At 43.7% G+C, this 16,070-nt stretch overlaps 1 protein-coding gene across 1 annotated transcript in view; it reads right to left on the bottom strand.

Annotated features, from left to right (window-relative positions):
• The window catches only part of LOC116502676 (zinc finger protein 208-like), an 89,492-nt gene that overhangs the window by 64,877 nt on the left and 8,545 nt on the right, over positions 1-16,070 (bottom strand).

Below are 16,070 nucleotides of genomic sequence, written 5' to 3'. Positions count from 1 at the left end.
TCAGCCTAGCCAGGAAGCCCCTATAGCATTTCAAATGGCTAACCACATCTTTTTAACGACTGCATATTGTGACATTCACAACATATGGAGACAAGCTGTTCCACTGATTAATTGTTCTAACTGTCAGGAAATTTATCCTCAGTTCTAAGTTGCTTCTCTCCTTGATTAGTTTCCACCCATTGCTTCTTGTCCTGTCCTCAGGTGCTTTGGAGAATAGTTTGACTCCCTCTTTTTGTGGCAACCCCTGAGATATTGGAACACTGCTATCATATCTTCCCTAGTCCTTCTTTTCATTAAACTAGACATACCCAGTTCTTGCAACCGTTCTTCATATGTTTTAGTCTCCAGTCCCCTAATCATCTTTGTTGCTCTTCTCTGCACTCTTTCTAGAGTCTCCACATCTTTTCTACATCATGGCGACCAAAACTGAATGCAGTATTCCAAGTGTGGCCTTACAAAGGCATTATAAAGTGGTACTAACACTTCATGTGATCTTGATTCTATCCCTCTGTTTATGCAGCCTAGAACTGTGTTGGCTTTTTGGCAGCTGCTGCACACTGCTGGCTCATATTTAAATGGTTGTCCACTAGGACTCCAAGATTCCTCTCACAGTTACTACTATTGAGCAAGGTACCACCTATACTGTACCTGAGAAAGGAAACAGAATACTATCTAATTTTGGAAAAATGATACAAATTGCTAGATGACAGAAATAGTATATAAGAATCTAAAAAATATAGTTGGTATTGTAGAAGAAGTGGGAATTAGTGATAAGAAGGTAGGAAAAGTAGAATTTGCAGAAGTAGAAAAAGGTATTTATTCGTAGAAGAGCAATAAAGACTGTCTGATATAAATAACCAAACATAGACTGATAAACAAAACAGTAAGAAGTAATAGGATGGTAAGTGGGAAAATGTACAGAGATGGATTGAGAGGGGGAAAATATTTGTAAAAATTCAACAATATCTGCTGTAAGAAGGAAAGGGAAGTTCCAATGTTACTTGTAAGTGTTGTCTATGTATTTGTCAATGTGTATAAGTGTTTATAATAAAAATAATTTTTAAAAAAGAGCTAGCATGACTTTTCATGCTGCTCATACTATAAGCCCTACGCCCCAAAATAAGTCCAAAGTCAGTGTGTCGTCAGTGTGGCAGTGGGCAGGGCCATCATCAGAGGTGGCAAGCACGTGCGCAGGGCCAGATGGTGTCTGGAAGCAAGTGCAGCCTGGGTGGGGGCAGGGGGTGGCATGCGATCCGTCCCACCGTCTGTCTTTGCTTGGGCACAGTGTGCAGTGGAGCTGGAGGACCAGGCTGGACACTGGGGCCGAGAATGCAGGCGCTACACCCTGGCGGCCACCCCCGGCCCACCACTTACCTCGCCTCACAGCAGTGGCACTGGCAGAGGCGCGGCGATGGTGGGAAAGGTAGGTGATCTGGCCTATCAAATACGCTGTGTGGACTCTTGGCCACTCTGTCCGTCTTTGCTTGCCAGCTGCTGCGGGCCAAATCACATGCCTTCCCCACCCACCTCCACACCTCTAGCTGCTGCTGGCTCCTCTGCGAGGCGAGTGAAGCCAAGTGGTAGGGCGGGGTGATGATGACACGCCACAACCCGTGCACTTTTGCCCCCCACCATTCAACCTAGACCTCCAGCTCTGCCACACACTGCGCAAGCAAATATAGGCGGTGCAATGGGGCTTTTCAACGCTCACCTTAGAAGGAAGGAATAGTAGGGAAAAGGGGGACAGTAGCTTGAGGGCTGCCTCTTCCCCATATGCTCCCTGAGCTTGTTCAGTGAAACCCGGTATGGAGGAAGTGTCTGTTTCTTTCAGATTTGTCCCAGCCCTCCCATCCTCTTTGAAACTTAGCCTCCCTCTTCGGAGGGTGATAGAGCGCAAGGGTAGGGTAAAGCACAGGAGAAACAGGGGAGAGAAGCCGCACATCGAAGGACGAGGGTCTCGCCCGCCTCTCCATGAGATCTCTCAGATAACATGGCATGCAAAAACCAAAGTGTAAAAGCCATTCTTTCCAATTAGCAGCAGCGCCTAAATCAAAACCAAGCACTGCAAGTCCGTGTGCCTTTCCCATTGGTTGCCCCCTTTTTTGGAAGTGTTTCACCACCGCTGGTGTTATTCACATCACATCATGGCGTGTTCTGGAAGGGAGAAGATGCAGCTCTTGCTGCCCACCTGGAGGTGGGCGAGGAGGGCCAGGCTCCCCTTCCCCTGTGGTTCTGCAAAGCCCATGAGGTTTTGCGTGGAGAAGGAGATTGCTTCCCGCAGGGTTGGCCTCAGCAACCGCTTAAGACAGCAAACAGAAGAGCTTGGCTCTTTTTCTCCAGGGCCTTTGAAATTCACATACACACAGAGACCCCTTTTCACTTTTCTGCCTTAAAATTCTGGGCTCTGGCAGCAGGGATACTTCATCCTTTCCGCAAGAGAGTCTCGCCAGCGTCCCCTTGATGGCCTTTCCCTCTCCCCACACAGTCCCCAGGGAGGGAGAGAGAGGGTGAGAGAGAGAAAGGGTGTGGGAACAAACAGAAAGGACGCCTGGACTCACAGCACTTTGTTTTGATATGCACACCATGGGAGGCCTCACGCAGAGGTGGGTGAGCTCCTCATCCTTAGCTACTGGATGGAGGGCTAGGCTGGGCTGAAGCAGAGGAGAAAAGAATGGGGGAAGGTGCCCCCTGCAGCTGTCCCAGTTGCTGCGAGTGGCCAGCACATCGAAAACCAAAAGTGGACTTGCGTGCTGCCTCTTGCACGGCGGAAGAGGGGGAAACGCAGAGAAGTACCACCTTCCCTTTGGGAAAGAAGGACTTGCCCGCGCAGGATTTATTTATTTATTTCCCTTCCAAAACATGCAGGAATAGCACTGGCAGCAGGCAGGGAACTACCCCCTTCATGTCCAGCAGTTTTTAAATTGCAGAATTTAAAATTCCTAAAAAGAATCTCCAACCGAAAGCAGAGGGCAAAATGGCAGAAGACACTGGTTCCACCACAAAACCGCAATGCCCTTATCCGCGCCGACATAAGTGCGGAGGCAAATCCGCGGCGTCCGAAGCGCTAAGAAAAAAACGACCCTACCGCCGCGACAACAGCGCGGTGACAGAAGGGCGTTCTACATGCTTCGTTCTTTGCCTCCAAAGGTAGCCGCCCTCCTCCAGCTGACAGCGGCAGCGGGCACGGGGCAAAGCGGGCTGCCCAGCAGCAGCAGCCCGCGGGAAGGGTCCAGCTCAGCCGCGCGGGGCAGCAGGAAGTGGAGGAGGACGCGGCAGCGGCGGCGGCTGAGGCTCTCCCAGGCCGGCGAAATGGGCTTGCCCGGCAGAGGCAGGCTGCCCTCTTCTTCCTCAACAACATCTCCTTGGATGGGTGGCCTCCGCCGCCGGCGCATCCCCCGGAGGAAGAGGCAGGGCGGGCGGCGGCGGCGGCTGAGGCTCTCCCGGGGCCGGTGAAGCGGGCTTGCCCGGTGGCGGCGACCGCCCATCCAAGGAGATGTTGTTGAGGAAGAAGAGGGCGGGCTGCCTCTGCCGGGCAAGCCCGCTTCGCCGGCCCCGGGAGAGCCTCAGCCGCTGCCGCTGCTGCGTCCTCCTCCACCACCAGCGTTGGCGGCCCTGCTCGGGCCCCCCGCGGGCTTCCTGCTGCCCCCCGTGGCTGTGCTGGACCCTTCCCGCAGGCTGCTGCTGCTGGGCAGCCCGCTTTGCCCCGTGCCCGCTGCCGCTGTCAGCTGGAGGAGGGGGGCTACCTTTGGAGGCAAAGAACGAAGTATGTAGAACGCCCTTCTGTTGCCGCGCTGTTGTCCCCACGGTGATGATGTCGCGACTTTAGCGACACGATTTAATCTCCGCTATTTTGCGTAGCGCGGTTTTGTCGTGCCACGGAAGACACTATATGTAGTTCTCAGCTAATAACAGTTTTTAGTGACTGTTCAAAATTACACAGCAGTGAAAAAAGTGACATGGCCATTTTTCACACATGACTGTACTCCCTCTACATCCTCTGATTTCTTGATGGAAATGGGGAAAAACAAATCTAGTCAATGAATATTCTTCTCATACCTGAACTGGAGGTTCAATCCTAGTTTCTGTTCCCCCAAAACAAAGAGTCAACTTCCTTCTATTCTTCCCTGTGAGGGAGACAGAATTTCAAAAAGAATAATTCATAAGATGGGAGGAGTTATGCTATAGAGAAGACGACACAGAGAAGATGAGAAAGTTAGAATTTATCAAAGGAGTGGAAGGACCTTATATTACCTCCTGAGGTGTCCTGATTTGGATCTCCCTGAGGGATCCCCCTGAAAGGCAGGTCTTGAGGGAGATTTGACAAATGCCTCTTTCTCTCAGGATCTCTGATCTCCATTGCGAAGGACTTGAAATAGCAGAAAAGAATTAATGGACATCACAAATCATGAAGTGGTTTCTTTCCAAGTGAACACCACTGCAAATCACTCAGTGTCAATCAATTAGTCTGGGAGGTAAGAAAGAAATCGCTGTGCAAAATCTTTCTTCTAGAATGGATAAGAAAACTATACAAAGATTAGTGAAGCATCTCCACATAGTATGAATGACAGGAAAATCTGGTAAGAAGACATCAAAATCCAAAGGAAAAGATGTTTGTGTATAATATAATGCCTGAACATGAGGAAGACATGTGGTTGAAGAGTTTAAAATTTGTATTAAATTATAATTTAAAATAAATATTTCATAAAATGATGTATCCTCTTACTTAACCCTGATAAACTACCAAAGATATATAAAGGAATTTCAATTACATGTTTGAAATGTAAATGTAAAAAAGGAACTTTTTACCAACTCTGCTGGACTTGTGACAAAGGAAAAAAATACCGGGGTAAGATTTATATTTCACCTGCAACTCAACCTGCTCCTTCTTCTCCTCCGCCTGGCTCAGGAGGAAGCCTTCCACCAGGGCCACCGCCTGGGAGCTGGTCTCTGCTCCACACTCCCGCACCCAGCTCTCCATCTGCAGGGGCAGAAGGGCCAGGAACTGCTCCAGAACCACCAGGTCCAGCATCTGCGCTTTTGTGTGCTTTTCTGGTTCCAACCATCGACTACAAAAGAAGTGGAGCCGACTACAAAGTCCTCGGGGACCCTCATCCTCCTGATATTGGACGCTCCTGAAGTTCCAGGCCTGAACTTGTGAAACGATGGTTCCTTCTTCCAGCACCTTCTGCCCAGTTCTTGCCCACATCTCCCCACGGATTCCAGACTGAGCAATGGAAGGGCCTTTTCCACTTCCCTCACTTGCTAAAGGAAGACCAGCCATTCTCTCTCTACCCTGTAACACAATTCTGAATTAAGGCAAAGAAAGTTGTGCATCTCCAAATGCTTTTTTCATTTCTTGAGAGAAATATCCACCTGCTTCAGTTCCAATACAGGAGGAAGGCATTGGGAATAAAATGGAGGCTGGAGGCTGATTGGAAAGAAAGCAGAACCACCAACCACATGTCATTCTGGGACAGCTGACAAAACGAAGTGGGTGGATTTTCTACCTTCTGGATTCCTATGGGGTCATGTAGGGCTCATGGGTGGCACTCTATAGGCAAAAGGGGAAATGCAAATCAAATGTGTTTCTCTGAAAAAATACAATTTTGTCTAACACCCAAGAGTACAAGTTCTGGGAACAGATTCTCTTTCCATTCAAATACATAGTAATTTTCTTTTTAAGATCTGAGCAGGACTGGAGAATTACAGAAGGCATTTGTGTTGCTGTCAGATGACCATGCATGGTAGGCATTTCTAAGCTGGAGAACCTTTATAAAAAGTCTCCCATCTTTGTGATCTGGATTCTTACCATCCTGTACATTTTCTTCCTTCCTTTAGGGAGTTCTGCAAAATCTCCAAATGGCTATACGTTATGAAACATTATGAAAAACCGGGACAAAGAGAGGACCTTGTCAAGATTGAGACCACTGCTCTAAAAACACGAAACCACAACCGGTATTATGCCATTCATATATCAAGGCAAAGCCCAAGTTTGTCAACCTTTGGCTTAATTGTGTTGCTTATCTGAAGTTTCTGACCCAGTCTTTCTGAATGGATTACCAAATCTGCATTTCTAAAAGCTGCCCCCCTAAGTTTCCCCTTGGGGCAGGGAGACTGAGGCTGGCTTCTGCCTCCCTTAAGAGCATGTTTCTCCATTTCTCCCTTAGGGGAAATATAATATTCTGATTCTTTTAATATTCCCCCAAATAGTTGGTTCTCCGGGGGAGGGGGGGGGGCTTCCCACACATTCATAGCCATGTTCATCTAGCCATGGGAATACCTAAAGTCCTCTTACCCAAAGAAATAACATTGTCTCTAAAGAAGATGAACAAAAGACCTCCATTTTGTGATTCTCTTACAAAAAAGGGAATATATTCAAAAAATCTCCAATTAGGACACAAATACTACAAATGGCAAGAGACAAAACATTGAAATACAAAGATTGTGATTCTGAAACAGGTACCAAGGAGACTGAGAGAGATAAGAAGAGAATATCAATTTTTGACTAAAAATTCTACAGAAAAAAAAGAGTTAATTATAGATGGCTGATCCCAGAAGGTTTGATGTTTCTATGGCAAGGACAAAGACATAGAATAGATTCAACTGATAAAGCAGAACTATTCTATGCAGAATACTTTAGAGGGAAAGAGGGGGAGACAGGAAAAGAAGAATCATTAATTGAACTACAAGATAATGGCCAGGCTGCGACTGGAAAAGAAGAAGGCACTGTGGATATTAAAGATCGAGAACAGAGATCTACTACAGCAGTAAACCCTACTTAAAAACATAAACATGGAGAAGAAAAAAATAATTTCAATAAATATAAACTCAGCTATTAAAAGAAGGAAAACATTTCATAAATTAGAGAAATTAAAAGTGGACATAATTTGCCTTCAAGAAGTACACATTAAAAAACAACAGGAACAATTATTGATACAACCTAAACTAGGGAAAATATTTACTACATTGCCACGATGCAAGAAAAGAGAAGTGGTTCTGTATATTAAGGCTACAATTTCAGCAGAGCAAATCTACACTGATGACGATGGAAGAATCTTAATGGTGGAAATTATGGACAATAACAAGAAAATACTTTTAACAGCAATTTATGCTCCTAACGTTAGCCAAGAGGAATTTTATAACAAATTACATATGAGAACTATTGAATTGGACTATGTTCATATTTGTATGATGGGAGACTTTAATGGAAATGTAGATCAGAATATGGACTATAAAACACACAAAAAACCCCACAAAACTAAATAGAAAGACTCTTCCTAAATCCTTTTTTAAAATGACTGATGAAATAGACTTAAAACCCCACTTTTTCAGCTCTACCCTATGGATGAGTCCACTTCTTCCTACCCTTCCTTCATTTCTGAGGATGTGGATTTATTCCCGAGGACAGCATGCTTGGTCTCTGCTTTCCCCCCATGCCTGTTACAATCACGCAAAAGGGCGGTGAGACGGGAGGGAAACATAGGATCTGGGGAAGTTTCTCAAACTCAAAAAACTGAACCTGGATGAAAAGTAGGCATGTCTCTCTTCCTCTTTTTTTAGAGTGAGAACCCTCCGTCTCCCTTTCTGTGAAAAGAACACGCGCGCACACGCGCACACACACTTACCTTTTCCACCTCTGGAAATTTAAGAGTTTCTCTCCGCCTTTCTAAACTCCTGCGCATCACATGTGGAGAGAGAGAGAGAGAGAGAGAGAGAGAGAGAGAGAGAGAGTCTCGTATCCTAGAAAGACAAAAACAGAATGACGTCACTGCCTTCCCAATTTGTAACCGGGGCTCAAAACTGACCCCCCCTGGTGGATTTTCTGTGCGCGCAAAGTGGAAAGAGCGGAGAAATGGTGCATTTCCCCATGGGGGGGGGGCTGGTGGGGCTCCTTGATTGGGAAGATTTTGGCAATGTTATACTTCAGTAAATAGCTTTGTATTTAAAGTACTGCTATTAGGAGAAAAAGAAAAATCTCATTTAAATCTGTTGCTGAGGAAGAAAGGAATAAATCAACCAAAACCAGAAGGAAAAAATGAAAGGTGGCTGTACAATGTACCCCGGCTTCACTTTCCGAAAGAAAGGGAGAATACAAATCTAATAAATTTCCTTCTCTTGCAGTGAGTTGGAATTTTGGCCACTTTTTCAGCTCTACCATATGGATGAGTCAACTTCTTCCTACCCTTCCTTGTTAGGGAGACTTAGCAACAAAAATGTCGGGCTCAATCCAGGACTACCTATAATATGTACATCATCCAATTTCCTGAGGGACGGGGAGATACTAATCGAGTTAGTGAATGTCTTTTTCAATGCTTTTTCAAGTATAGCAATGTTCATCTAGCCAGGTGTTGCAGAAAATGACAGACTTAGACTTCTCAGGATACAGGAAAAGTTTATTTGGCAAGCCCTTAAGCCTGTGATGGTGAACCTATGGCACATGTGACCAAAGTGGCACACAGAGTCATGTCACCTGGCACGTGTGGCATTGCCCGTTCCTCTTCCGGGTTTCTGCCCTGCATGCGCAGGCAACAATCAGCTGGCCTTTGTGCGTGCGGCAGTGCCAGAAACCGGAAGAGCTGGTCTTCTGTTTTCCGCCATGAGCATGTGTGCTGTCCAGCTGATTGATGCGTGCACATGCCTGCCAGAAACCCGGAAGATGAAGGGGTGATGCCGCACATGCCAGGCGACATGGCATGCGCACACCAGAAAACGGAAGTTCATTTTCCCCTGGTAGCTCCTCTTTCTCGTTGCACTTAGTGCCAAAAATGTTTGCCATCACTACCTTAAGCCTTCAACAACCATTCAGCCAAACTCATCCCCCTAGAAATAGTTTTCTCAGATGGTAAATGGATGCCTTCCACCTAGGATATTCAGTGCATTTGGCATTTAACAAAGGATGAAAATTCAGTCCACATCAAATGAAATGCCAGTCAACTGACCCTAGTTTAGGATGCTCCATTTCTCTGTCTTCCTACACTCAGCCATGCAAGATGCTTGAACACAAACAGCTCACCCACTCCCCCTCTCCAGGAGCTTTTTCCGAAGAAATGGGGCAGAAAAGACTATCCAGTTCACCCCTTTTCTTTCCTGGGACCTGAATTTATTCCTGGTCTGGACTTCTGCTTCCCCCTCTGCCTGTTAGAATCATCAAAAAGGGTGGTAGGGAAACATGGGATCTGGGGGTCTCCCACTCCCAGGATTCGAAATATCCTGTCATGAGTGGATTTCTGCAGGCAGTATTTGCTTTGCTTATGAATGGAGCCATCCAGATAGTTGGGTTCCTGTTTCAATAAGCTCCTTATCTCCTTCAGTGCCTGCATCCCTTTGAACTTGGCTTCTTGTTATAATGTTTTCTTTAGGCATCTGGCTGAAATGTGGAATGGGCTTCAGACGGTTTTTAGTAGCATCTTTGGGGTTTTTTGGCTTTTCTGAAGCTTTTCCTTATGGATAATATTTGAAAGGCTTTTCCTTATACTTAATATTTTATTTGGGATAATGGGGGGGGGTTGATTTCTGCTTACATATGGGAAGAACCCCACACACATGCACACACCAGCCCTTTCCACATCTGTCTCTCTTTCCTTTAAGACGTTCTTGTGGCCTTTTTAATTGCCTGCGAAGCTCAAAGACCTTAAAGAGTTAAAGAGAGGGAGATTAATTAGAGGGACTCCAGCATCCTGGGGAGGCAGGTCTTATGATCTCACTACTTTCCGAACATGCAACAGTGGCCCAATGGTGAAGTACCCTTCTCTTCGCAGAATCAACTGGTGGAATTTCTGTGGGCCAGAGGTGCTGCTACAAAAAGTAGGGAATGGTGCATTTCCCATGGAAAACCAGGAGAGGGCATTCATGCTCCCTTTCATCAGGAACCCTTCACAATCCATCTGCTTTTGGCAGAGTTACTCTGCAGTAAAGAGTATTGAAATTAAAAGTACTAGTTTTAAAAAATAACATTTGCTAATAGAAATCTCTCTTAAGTTTTTGTTGCTCAGAAATAACCCTTTTCCTGACAGTTAGAAAAATGGATCAGTGGAACAACTTCCCTTTAGAAGTTCCAACACTTTCAAAGAAGAGATTGGAAAACCATTTGTCTGAAACGGAATAGGGTTTCCTGCCCGAGCAGAGGGTTGGACTAGCAGATCTCCAAGGTCCCTTCCAACTCTGTTATTCTGTAAAAGAATGACTCAGAACAAACAAGAAGGAAAAATGAAAGGTGAAAGTGTTGCAGAAAATAACGGGACTTGGACATTTCAGGATCAAGGAGAAGTAGTTTTATTTGGCAGCCAAAGGTTCAGAATAATTTAGCCAATATAGTAAGGTGACCAGATTTTAACATTGGTAAAGAGGGACACCATTGACGGGGGGCGGGGGTGGTGGTTTCTTGATTAAATTTTTTTTAAAAATCAGGACTATTTTAAAACACCACAGGACGCGGGAGAAATTGTTCAAAAGCAGGACGTCTGGTCACCTTAATTTAGATGCCCCTCAAAGGTAAAACTCAGGGGGTTGAATTCTACAGGACGAGGAGTAAAGGGGGGGATTTGAGGGGCAGCCCAAAGCTATTTTTGGCAACTCTTTATGGACTTTCCGGTGACATTAACACTGAAAAGATTATGTTTTATGGATTTGTTTGTAGATAAGAGCTTGAATATGGGATGTATATTTGTATCCTTAGAGGGGTGTGAAGAATCACTAAATTTGTTTATAATTCTTGCAATGAAAGTTAGAAATTACATCTTTATTTCTTTTCTCTTTCATTATTACATTCCTTTTATTTGTAGTGCATTTTTTACTTTTTATTCTTTTGTTTCTTTACATTTAAATTGTATTATAATCAAAATTCTTAATAAAAATTATATATACGCACACACACACACACACACATATATGTGTGTGTGTGCGTATATATAAATATATATATATGTTTTTTATTTGTGCTGATAAATAAATAAAGGGAGACTAGTATAGATCTATTTCAAGCTATTTAGCTCCCATCAGCTAGCCATACCCTTACTGGGATTTGAACCTGGGCTATATGGCATACTAGGCACACCAGGCAGAGATCTTAGCCATTAGGCCACAGGCTCTTATCTGTTATCAGCCGAAGCCAGGGTGAAAGGTATCTATTAGATTTTTACAACCCCTGGTAAGCCCCAATTATGGGAGGAAGCTAACTGCTATATATATATATATATATATATATATATATATATATATATATATATATATATATATATATATATATATATATATATATATATACATACATACATACATACATACATACATACATACATACATACATATATACATATATATATATATATACACACACACATACATACATACATACATACATACACACACACACACACAAGTAATTCTTGACTTACAACCATTCATTTGGTGATATTTCAAAGGAATACTTTGAAAACAGGACTGAAAAAAATGACATATGATTGTTTTTCATATGGCCACTGCAACATCCCCATAATCACATGATCAGAATTCAGGTGCTTTGCGAGTGGCATGTATTTGAGACAGTTGCACTATATTAGGCTCATGTGATCACCATTTCTAACCCTTTCCAGCCAGTTTCCGACAAGCAAAGTCAATGGGGAAACCAGACTCGCTTAATGACCTCATGATTCACTTAAGAACTACAATTATTTTTTTAACAATGATGGCTAAAAGATTGTAAATTGGGGCAAAATTCACTCAGCCAAAGAAATATTGGGCTCAATTGTGGTGTTAAGTTGAGAACCTTATGTTTGTCAGTGTGTGCCAGTCTTGCAGGAACGATGGGAAATTATTCCTTGAGGATATGCTTTGCAGTCATCAATTTGTAAAAATGGATTAAACTTTGAGTATTGCCTCTTACTTTGCAAAGGAAAAAATGAATTCAATACTGAAAAACATACTCGATGCATGTTGAAATAGTCTACTTATAAACCATGATTGTCTGAACTCAGCTAATTGCAGTTTATTGAAGAAACCATAATTAAGCAAACTAATGGAATACTGTGTGAACACAGCTATTATTTTTCACAAAGGAGTACTATGAAGATAAAATGAAAAAATAAAATGATAAAAAAATCGGGACTTTTTAAAAACGCCACGGAGCGCGGGACAAATTGTGAAATATTGTGACTGTCCCGCTAAAAGCGGGATGTCTGGTCACCTTACAATATAGCCATTTGAAAATCTAAACAGTGTTCTGAAGGAAACATACATTCTTATATTTTGTCAAAAGCAGCACAACACGGAAATAGTTAACCCATTTCTGATTGGTTACCTTGAGGAAAGAAGCCTTATAAGCAGATACCGTCTTGTTTCCCCTTTTGTCTGGGCCGCAGGTCATAATGGCTACGTGGCTTTGTAAGAACTTTAGCTGAACTCTGTAGTTGTAGCATTCACACTTCCTGTTCTTCTGCAAGCTTCAAACTCCATCTTTTAGTTTATAATAACAAGATAAAAGGGGCCCCCGAGAGCTCTCCCTCTATGAGAACAGTCAGGTAAATTTTGTGGGCAGGTTTCATTGGGGACACGTGGCTGACGACCCACTCAGAGTGCTGTTGGTCACCCACTATGGCAAAACAATCTTTGCAGTGTTTTGGAAGACTTTTTGTGAATTGTCTGGGCAAGGTACGCTCTGGCGGCCAGTCAGCGATTGGCATAGCCACCCTGCATACCTTGGCCGAATGTCCCTTCCTGTCATACCACTGGCAGATGGCGGCTTTGAACCTGCAAACTGACATTGCATGGTTCCCGACACAACTGAGGCAACCCGACTGAGGTAAAAGTCAGTCTCAGTTTGTTTTTTTCGGGTGGCAAGTTTGAGGTATCTGATTTCTTTTTCCTCGCCCGAAAAATCTTCATAGTCATCTTCATCATGGTGGACAGTGTGACACCTGCTGGCATGGGTGGCCGGTGGCAGAAATCTTTGAATTTCCACGGTGGATTTGTCTGACATTTCGTATGCCGTGGCTTCATCCACGGCTGCCTGAAGGCTCAGCTCTTTTCGTGTCAGCAAACGTCGCTGAAGTCGGAGGTCTTTGATATCACAGACCAGCTGTTCTAACAGGGCATCGTCCAGCACAGGAAAATCACAGTGTAGGGCCGCTGTCCTGAGGGAAGCCATGTAATTGGTCACGGATTCCCTTTCTCTCTGGGTTCTCTGCCTAAACGCATAGCATCTGGCGAGGGAGTTGGAGAGTAGTGATTTTTAAGTTTCTCCAAAAGCATCTCCCAAGGGATTGAGTGTACGGACTAAGGGGCCACTAAAGCCCTGGCTGTTTCAAATATCTCGTGGCCACAGGCGCTGAGAAAATAGCCTCTTTTATGGCCACTAGACAAACCAGTGAATTCGTTTGCCTCCAGGAAGCACTCAAACCGCTCAAGGGAAGCATCCCATGTTTCAGGGGCCGGGCTGAATGTCGTGAATGCCGCTAGGTTAGCCATCCTTAGAAGGACAGAACGTGAGGAATTAGTCTTGGAGCGACGTCTCGTCGTCAGTGACTTGAGGCAGCTCTAATAGTTACTTCGCTTCTTTCCTTTACCTCAGACCTCGTTGCCAGTGTTCTGTAGGGAGAACGAGGCAGACAGGAACTGAGGCAAGGCAGGTTGAAGCTAACACAACCCTTTATTATAGTAACATACAGTTCAATGTAAGGCAAACCTCAAACCTGCAAACAGCAACACATTTGACAGCTGACAGCCCTTTTATACTACAGCTGTCAGGCGCTTAACCAATAGAATGGCTGGATGCTCCCACCAGCTGGCTGCTCGCGTCTTAGCCAATCAGGAGCCAGCAATGCAAGTCAATGGCATTATAGCCTCCAGGACTTAACAGTTCCCAAAAAGCCCATTCCCATCCCACTCTGGGGCCAGCCAGAGATGATCTTTGCCAGTTCTCCGAATTACTCAAAATTTCCACTACCAGTTCTCCAAATTCCTTTCAGAACCTGCTGAATTTTATCCTTGGGTCCCTCCCATCTCTCTTACAGTTGCAAGCCAAGAGTTCTGTAAATTCCTCCCCCATATTCCTCTGGGAGTCTGGCTGGAGACTCTTAAGCTAATTACTGTACTGGCAGGAGGTGTTTTTTTTTTTTTAAGTAATTGCAATCTGAGAGTTCTGTAAATAACCTCCACATCCCGGCTGGGCAGCTGTCTGAAGATGCTTGAGCTGATGAGCAGCAAGTGGTTTTTAAAAAAAACAGCAAATAGAGAGCTCTGGAAGGCTGCTTGGAGGCAATTTAGTCAGATCTTCATTTGTTTAATAAGCCATTTGATTCAATTAATGAATTTGATTTTAAGAATTTGTAAAATTGAATCTGATTCATTCGACAAATTTTTTGAGTGCAGGCTCCATTAGATTTGAACCTCAAGGAATACTTGTACTTCTATTTGTCCAGTTTCACCCATCCTGTTCCTTTAATAAAACCTCCAGATCAATTCACTCAGTCTGTTTTATTGGGGGATAGTTGGGTTGAGCTGCTGTCAAGCTGCACGCAGAGTAAAATGTAATGAGGACAGAACAGACCTTATGATTCTAGGAAACCTTTATTCTTTGAGAGGGATGTGTGCATGATTTAGAATTTAGGGTTTCTCCTACACTCACTGGGTGGTCTTGCTCACCACTTTTTAGCTAATGGCAATGTGGTTCTTATCAGAACTTAGGCTGCATAAAGGTGAAGAGGAAATCCATCAAAAGCTACCATATTGAAATAAAATCTGATGCTTTTTAAATTTTTATTTGGTGTGCCTCGGAAGAGGGGTAGTCTTATACGGTGAGTATAGCACAAACCCTATATTTTACATGGAAAGGTAGGGGGTCATCTTCTACACCCAGTTGTCTTATATGCAGGAAAATACGGTAATTGCAATGTGATTCTTATCAGAGCTCAGGCTGCATAAAGGTGAAGAGGAAATCCATCAGAAGCGACTCCTCTGTGTTCAGGGAGGGAGGTGAAACAAACCTGGGAGACATAAAACTACACAGCAGGACAAAAGAAAACTGAGGAAGAAGAACAAGGGGCAGAAAAGTTTTTAAACCTTGGTTGAAACCTGAATAAACTTCTCAATATAAGTGCAAATTTCAACTATTAAATTTCCTTGGTTATTATATAATTAAATTTCAGTCCTCCCATGGACTATCTTGTAATCTCCTTATTTCTCTTATCCACTTTCTATCTTGTCTTCCCTTGCATCTTCTTCATTCATCCATGCTACGCATAATTCTTTTCTCCTTATTGTAGGTGATCGTTATGGTTTGTGACAGGTCCTATCCCTTCTGGATTACCTCTATGACCCACAAATGCCTTTGAGAGGCAAGAAAGAACCTGGACCAGCCTGAGCAACGATACCGGGATTCATCAATCCACAGATCGTGAATAAACAGAGAAAAACCTTCCAAACACAATACCTGAAGATTTCCCAATGGTTTTAAGAGATTCCTCTGGATATGAAGGTGAGGAAAAAAGAGAGATTTAGCTACAATTGCAAGAAAGAATGTAGATCAAAAGAAAAAAGGGGTAAAAAAAAGAATTGAATTAACCTCTCTGCTCTTTTCAGTCTCTTTACTGTCCAACTTGACCCAAAACTATTACTGACAACTGAGCTTCAAACCAACATGAGCCTCTCAAATCCTGAAATATGCTCCCTCCAAATCCTTCCCAAAATATACATTTTTAAAGCAACTAAAGAGTTTAATACACAAGAATAATACATAATTAGAACAAAATCACACAATTGATATTTAATTGATTTTATTTAAATCGAATTTGGACTTCTTAGCCCTCACCATACTACAGAAGAGCAAAACATGGCCATAATGCTTGAAAATAAAATTACACAAGCACTTGGGGCACTTCTGGCTCCTTTTGTGAGAGAGGAATTGTTCATCCTTTCAGCTCTTCCCACACGCTCCACATTGATCTGCATGTGACAATTCCCTAATATCATGAGGCCTTTGATTGAATAATTTTCAATGTTTCTGCACAGATACCGGCTGACTCAGGTCTCAGTTCTACACTAGGGATGCAAATTTAACTACTGTGGAGGATCCCAAT

Source organism: Thamnophis elegans, chromosome 2 (assembly GCF_009769535.1).
Source record: "Thamnophis elegans isolate rThaEle1 chromosome 2, rThaEle1.pri, whole genome shotgun sequence".
NCBI classification, from domain to species: Eukaryota; Metazoa; Chordata; class Lepidosauria; order Squamata; family Colubridae; genus Thamnophis; species Thamnophis elegans.
The sequence above is the reverse complement of the archived record's forward strand: the minus strand, read 5'-3'. Positions and strand labels throughout refer to the sequence as shown.